General features: G+C 31.9%; 1 long non-coding RNA gene across 1 annotated transcript; it reads right to left on the reverse strand.

Annotated features, from left to right (window-relative positions):
* Positions 1–1487: 1487 nt before the first annotated feature.
* On the reverse strand, positions 1488–2122 carry LOC134279719 (uncharacterized). Its single transcript, XR_009994741.1, has 2 exons — positions 2016–2122; positions 1488–1728 (listed from the first exon to the last, which is right to left on the reverse strand). It is a non-coding gene; the product is annotated as an uncharacterized LOC134279719 (long non-coding RNA).
* Positions 2123–8314: the final 6192 nt, after the last annotated feature.

Raw genomic sequence — 8314 nt, forward strand, 5'->3', positions numbered from 1 at the left:
TTGTAAGAAAAAAATATACACTTACCTAATAGATCTGATAAATATTATTAGGTATGTGTATATTTTTTATTACAAGAAAAATAAGTAACGTCAGGTGCCTGTGCCCTAACGCTACAGATCTTCAGCTACATCAAAGGTACCCTGGCTACGCCCCTGTATTTCTTGGGTCAATTTTAAGAATATCCAATCCTCAGCCAGAAGGATAACTCCAAAAATTTATAATTAATTTGAAATGCATAAAAATGATGCTTGAAAATGAATTTTTATGCAACAGTTTTCATTGAATTCATTTTTATAAGATTTAAGGTCTTTGGAAGTCTTATTAAAGATCTAATAAAAGTTGACACTTGTACCCTAAGAAAGGAGAAAGAATTAATACAGTTTTAGAGAAATTAAATTTTTCTTGAATCCAGCCTTAGATGCCAATTCTTTTTAGCATATGAAATGAGAAGAACTGTGTAGTGTCTTGCAATGATAGTAAAAACCTTTTACACTATGTATCATGGAATATATAAAGGAAAAAGAAGACAAAATACCAAATAAGTATAAAATTCATGAAAATTTCTCTAAATGCCTAGATACCTATTGTTTTTTAACCTAAAATATATATTTGTTGATCAATTTGCAATTAGAAAATGCATTGCTGATGTTCTAATTTGCTTTTTCTGCAAAAATATTAGAGACTTGACAATTTTCCCTAAAAAAATGATTAAATCTGATTTTCAATTTTAAAGAAATACTGTGGTGGATAAATTTACATGCATACCTCTGTGAATCCAGAGATACTTCTTGTAACTGCTAATTTTATAAACATGAGGATCGGACTACCTTAAGACTCGTATAATTTATCAAGTACCAAATACAGAATTTTGACTAGTATTACATGAATTTCAATGAAGCTCTAATGTTATTGTTGATATGAAAATTAATATAAGAAATTTTCAATTTTCTTGGTGAAATTTACAGCAAGGAGTCGAGATATTCGTTTTTGCTTTACTTTAACTTTTCTTCTATAATCTTCTTCCCGTCCTGCCGTATAGCCTTTTTACAGAGGTCTAACCCCAGCAGGCACACAACATTGAATAAACTTTGAATCAACGTTGTTCTTCTATGTTGATTCAACATTGATTTTATTTTAGATTTTGAAAATTTGTATCAACGTTGAAGTCTGAACATTGAATCAACATTGATAATCAACGTTGATTAAATGTTGAAAAAAGGGCACACAACATTGAATAAACTTTGAATCAACGTTGTTTTCTATGTTGATTCAATATTGATTTCATGTTAGATTTTGAAAATTTGTATCAACGTTGAATTCTTAACATTGAATCAACGTTGATAATCAACGTTGATTGTATGTTTGAAAAACAGTTGATTCAACATTTATTCAATTAAGCATTTTGGAAAGGGGGGAGTGTCATATAGTAATAATATGGAATTATTAATAATATTGTACCATGTAAAGAAAAAACAAATCCCATACATACATTTATATTGTATTAATCTAATCTGTTATCAAAATCTTCATGAAATATTTATCTTATCATTAAGAAGAGGCCCATGGGCTCAGATGAGCTACATGTAAAAATGAAAGTTCCATCATTAAGAGTCGGCATAATGTCATTTTCTACGGCCACCATCCTTTCTCCGGGGCCCATTTGAGATAATTTGCCACAGCTTCCACAACCTGGTTTTCCGTTGTATTGTATATGCTCATCATGACTTCTACAAAAGCATGAAATATATAACCCCAAAAATAAATTAATTTCTATTAGTTCATTACAGCAAAAAGATGAAAGGATTTTTCAATAAAACAACCAAGAAACTTTGTATACATTGTTTAAATCCAATATGATCACCTAATTACCTTTGATCAATTTGAAGAAATTAGTATATTCAAAGGCACATTTGTAGACATAACTTTGTTCGTCACACATCTGTGACTAATTCAACTTTCCAAATTAAAAAATGCAAGTTGCATTCATAAATTCATTTAAAATCCTCAAACTTACCTCATTAATTCGTTAAATCGTTAATCTTCCCTTTTTAGATAGTCTCTGGATACACATGTGCTCCTCTGTTTACTCGAAGAGATGTCAAATTAGTTCGTTCAAAAAATGATCGCATTAATTTATTAGATAAGACATACGCTTACTTTTTCGATTACGCATTGTAAAAAATATTGTCTCCTGGCTATGCATAATCCTGTATACTGTCATCGCGGTGAAACGTGTAATGCTGAATAATTGCACAAAATATCAAACTGGCAAAAAAAAAAGTCGGACAGGCACGGATCCAGTTAAACTTTTTTTTTACTGGGTATAAGGGTTCACCCAAGTAAAATAAAAATCTAACCCAGACATGCACTAATTTGTTGACAAGCAAAATTTAAATAAATATAAGAGGCAGTACAATCGTAGTGGCAGGACAAGAAGAAATTCACTTACGGGAGACTTTGAGTGACTCTTTGAGTAAATCAATTTATATTATTATATGATTGAATAATTTCCATCTCTCTGATTGGCTGAGATCCAACTATGTTAGAAAAATATTACGTTGTATTGACCTGCACGTGATGTTCCAGGTCAATACAAGGATTTACTTCCTCTACATTGATCTAAAAATAGATTTGGGAATTCCAAATTGATACAAATTGTATTAGAAAGCTATTTAAACGACTTTGATTTTTATTTTCAGGTGAACAAAACATAAGCGAATAAATATTTTAGGTGAGGGTGGTAAGAGGGGATGCAGGGACCCCCGCCCCCCTCCAACACTTTGACTGAACAACATTTTGTTTTTTTCCTTTTTGTCAGTCAGTTTTCCCTGATAATACTCCTTCCTTTCAAAATCTATTCAAGAAAAAGACTGACATTATATATTTCTTTCATGGCTACTAAAATTGATTTAAAAAAAATGTCAAATTGATACGACTGGTAAGGTTTATTAACATTTTAATTCTGCTACTCTCTTGTATTTGGCTAGGACTTAATAAAATGCAAACAAGTAAAGATCTGTGTCATTTTATCAGTGAATCATATAATAAAACAATTATTGCTGAGTTTTGAGGTCAAAACAATGATTTAGCCATCTTCGAAATATTGTACTCCTCAGATGGCTAAATCATTGTTTTGACCCCAAAAACCAGCAATTATTGTATAATGTATGCGTTTCATTTTCTAACAATGCTTGTGACATGACCCAGCGACTTTTCCTTTGAAGTCAAGCATTCTGTAACTGCGATACAGAACACTTTTTGTGAGCGTTTCTTATGCAAATGAGCAGAAACTGTACTGTATCTGCAAAATATCAACGATACAGTACGGTTTATTTTTAGCCATGACGGAAAGCTGTATCTGTATATACAGACACAAAATCGTTCAACTAGCATGATACATGTAGCACTGTTAGTATTTACTCAAAATTTGAGGTGAATTAAGAATAAAATTTTACAACGTAAATTTATTCGTGTCGGATTCAAAAATTTAAGAAAAGAGGGAGTGGGGCAGTTCACAAATGACTACTCAGTACTTTGAACCCCTCCCCCTTAAAAAAAATCATAGGAAAATCATATTTCGTGGGGTTAGATTTATATGCAACCAAGACACTGTGTGCGTGATATCGTTACTTGTTGATAAATTAGATAGCGTATGTATACAAGTTTACCAAATATCATTTACGAAAGCGAAAAGAAAAAAATCAAGTAGGGTGGGATGGGGGGGGGGGCACCAGTGATTACTCGGATCCCCTTTGGTTACATTTTATTAAAAAAATGAAGTTTTTAAAAAAAATATGGATGGGTCCCCTTCCTTTCATCTGTTTATTTCAGTTTTGTATTTGACGACCGGAGGAGGACATTGTCGGACATTTCTCTCAGATTACGTTCTCCCCGAAGCATTTTTGTATCAAAAATATTCCTGCACGATTCTGATATATCAAAATGTTTTGCATTTATTAAATCGAGGCTTAAATTAAAAAAAATGTCACCAATAGCTGATTAGAGCAAAAAACACTAAGTAATAAAATCTAAATTTAATTTTTTTTTTTTTTTGGAAAATAAATTACATTATGCATCCCCTAAATATTTTTTTTTTAATGATAAATACCTGCACGTCCACCTCACTGGGCATTTCAGTTGCGAATGCTTAAAATGGAATACTAAATCAGCTTTCTGCAAAATCATCTGATTGGTTGAGTGATTGGTACCCAAATACGCATGTAAATTAGTGAGGTCAAAAGAAAGGTCATGTCACAAGTCATTTAGAATACTCGTTTCCTACTGTATCAGAGATACAGGGCGGGGCCCGGCTCGAGCTATCGCTCTCGCCTCAAGCCCCGCCCTGTATCTCTGATACAGTAGGAAACTCGTACTCTAAATAATACAAAGAGCTGTGTATATTGCCAAAAATCGCATGGATTAGAAGTTAAAGACACCTTTATATTTTGAACTTAAAACTCAAGTGCTCAATACTCGTTACCCGTTTTTTCAACGTAAATTTTTCCTAACTTTCCTAAAGTTGAAAGTTCAACGTTGAAATCAACAGACAGTCAACTTTGCATTTTTAAACCTTGTGTTAACTCTACATAATCAGAAAATACTCAACGTTGAAAAAATGTTGAATCTTCAACGTTGTTTCAACGTTGAATATCGACGAGCATTCAACGTTGAAAATATGTTGCAGCTTCAACGTTGTTTCTACATTGAAATATCAACGAAAATTCAACGTTGAAATTATGTTGCAGCCTCAACGTTGTTTCAATGTTGAAATATCGACGAACATCCAACGTTGAAAATATGTTGCAGCTTCAACGTTGTTTCAACGTTGAAAAAGGTTGAGGATTCAACGTTGAAACCGCAACGTTGAAACAACGTTGATATATAGGTGATCAACGTTGCAACCTATATTCAACTTCCTTTCAACGTTGAAACAACGTTGCGTGCCTGCTGGGACTGTCTAAAATTTCAATTTGCTATTTGTGGGCGAATGTCACAAGAAGCATAGTTTACAGTATGATTTATTATGCATATTCTGGATATATGTAGCCGATATCTCGAGCATTACACACATTTAAACAAAAGTGTGATGCGCCGTCAATTCAGGAGACGTCATTTTCATAGTCGTTTTCACGGGAATCGCATCAGAGAAAAATTACAATTTTCTGTTAGTACTTCAAATATTAAGTCTGATATCTAAATACATAATAATAGAACAATTTAAAAAGGTAAATTTGAAAAAAATGTTGAAAAATAACGCGAATTATAGAAAATCAATAAGTTAAATTTTTGAATCCGCATGCTTTTGCTTCAATTGTTCAATGATATCAACATACCGATAATTTTAGTAGACTTTTTTTTTAAATACAGAAAACCTGCACAAAACCTATTGGAATCTTTAAGATACACTTTTCTGTGAAATTGTATAACTATATGACGTCTGTAAGATTAAATAATAGCACCGTCCGCGTAATTTTTGAACGGCCCTCGTATAACAAGAATGCAACTCAATAAATGAAACGGAAAGAATACCGGGTATTAAATGATATGACATTAAATTATATAATACAAGTATCAATAATTCACATACCTAGGAATACCAGTATGTTGGGTACTTAGTACATCCCACTAATTATTTTTAGAATCGGTAGGAGAAGAAAGTAGAGCAGAAAAATTACAGGTTCCATGATTTGCAGACTTGCATAAAAAATTGTGCAGATTTACAAAACTGGGCCTCAAACTTGTTGATAAGGAAGATATCTTTCCTTCCGAGAAAGCCTGGGAAATGTAACTTATCAAGATGATCAGCTGAATTATTTTGTGTATTATAACGCCGGTGTGCGAAGTCTGAAATTCCCCATAATATGAAACTGTCATTTTGAAGAGCGACACTCAGCACTGACGCTCATAACTATTTCAAAATAATTATTTTCTACGATTTTTTCTTCTAGAATTCTTAAATCATACCTAAATTATCTATATCAACTGAAACCGGCTGGAAATTTTACTGTATACCTGTTTTATAGACGATATATAAGTCAGGTGTGAGAAAATATGAAAGTGCCATTTTGAAGAGCGACACTCAGCACTGACGCTCATAACTGGCGCGCTTCATGAAATATGCCTACGTGACAAGTCTGTGTGATTCACACACCAATAACTCACACAAAACTAAAAAAACATTCCTTAATTAAAAGATCATTTAATATTCTATACAAGGTAAAAAAAAAATTAAACGAAAAGTTCTAAAATTTTAAAATGTTATATGTCTTGCCTTCTTTTAAGATTGAAATAAACAAAGAAAACATAAAAATCTACGACTTTGGATACTATTACCATGGAATTAAATTCAGTGGGACACCGCTTCGATTTGAAGCGACCGAAATCCGTAGGCATGCGCAGAAGCCAGTGCTTAGTGTCGCTCTTTTCCCTATATATTCTATTAAGAGCGACACTGAGCACTTTGACAGTTTTCACGGTTACAGCGGGAAGAGACAAATGGAACTCAAACATGGTCACTGATACATGATAAAGAGACTATATAAAGCATCCAGAGCATATACATTATGCTGCACATCCAACAACAGCATGGACAAGATGGTTCTTATGTACTAAATAAAAAGAAAAAAATCTCCCTGTTCTCATTCTCTGAAGCAGAAAAACAAGCACAGAATATCAATGCTTCTATCAGCATAAATGTATAAATTAAAGCATCTCAATGCTTCTATCAACAAAAATGTACATGTATAAAGTACAGCATCTCAATGCTTCCATCAACATCAACGTAACAATTATAATAATTCATCACCATTGCATACAGTTTAATTTGGTTTAGATACAAGGAACAATAAGTTTGAATAACAACCGAGTTCAGAAACTACCATGCCAAAATGTGAATTTTTAATTGTTGTTAATTATGCTAATTATAAGCCAAATCATCATTTCAAGTTCAAGTTCTTTATTGACTTTGAGCATTATAGCTCATCAGTACAAACAAATACAAACATGACTGTACAGGTTTACAGGAGAATATGGTAATTATGTACATATGAAACAAATATATATATAAATATATGTCATAAATGGTTAATTTAACATGTCTTTTCTAGTTTTTAGGCTAAAGTAAATAAATTTACCTAAGTTGCATAGTTCTTTAACATTTTCAACATTAAAAAGTTGCAACAATTTAAACATTGAAGGTCTTTTCCAATAATAAGACTTTAAGTATTTTTACGGTGTATTTCATAAGCGGGACAAATCAAAATAAAATGAAATTCATCCTCAACATAATTTGAACACAAAAAACAATATCTACGTTGTCTTTCTGTATTACTATATCGACCTGTTTCAATTGCCAATTGGTGTGATGACAGTCTCAATTTGGAAATACATTTTTGATATTTTATTGGTATGGGTTTCCGTAAGTAAAATTGTAAATTTTGATTTGCAATTAAATATCTGTAAAAAGAACACTTACTAGAGCTATCTATTTGAGAAAAAATATTCTGTCTTGCCTGGTCAAAAATTCTTTGCTTTACGATAGGAAGGTCCACACATTCAACTTTTTGTTTTTCCCATAATTCAAACAAACCCAAATTGCATAAAATACTTTTAACATTTGACAACCAGTTTTTTGCATTATGCATTTCTACACACTCATATAAAACACTGTAACAATGTTGGATGATACAATTTTTTTTATCAAGAATTTTCTTCCAAAACTTAATTATATTATACATTCTGTGGTAAAGCAGAGGATATCGTCCTAATTCAGAATATACAGCTACATTACATGTTGTCCTTTTAACACCTAAAATATGTTTGCAAAAATCAAGATGTAGTTTTTCAATATTAGGTGATTTAAGTGATCCCCAAATTTCTGATGCATAATTTAAGATACTGCCCACGAAGCAATCAAACAATGACAATAATGTCTCATGATTAAAATACATGTTTCTAATATTCTTTTTAAGAACAAATAAAGCTTTTCTACCTTGTTCAGCTAGATGTTTCTCAGCTCGAGAAAACTTATTATTATAATTAAAAATAATGCCCAAGTATGTAAAATGATCAACAATTTCAAGTTTTTCACCATTTATATACCACTTTTCAAGTTCTTTCACTATTCCACCTTTTCTAAAAACAACAATCTTTGATTTGTCCACATTAATTTGTAATTTCCATGTTTCACAATAGATTGACAGTTGATCTAACAGTGATTGCAGACCATAAACTGTTTCAGAAAAGAGCACCATATCGTCTGCATACATAAGGAGGAAAAGGTTTAGTGATGAAATTTCATATGGTACACATCCA

The sequence above is a fragment of the Saccostrea cucullata genome, unplaced genomic scaffold (assembly GCF_032062105.1).
Source record: "Saccostrea cucullata isolate Sc308-1 unplaced genomic scaffold, CSIRO_AGI_Scuc_v1 ctg6527, whole genome shotgun sequence".
In the NCBI taxonomy this organism is placed as follows: domain Eukaryota; kingdom Metazoa; phylum Mollusca; class Bivalvia; order Ostreida; family Ostreidae; genus Saccostrea; species Saccostrea cuccullata.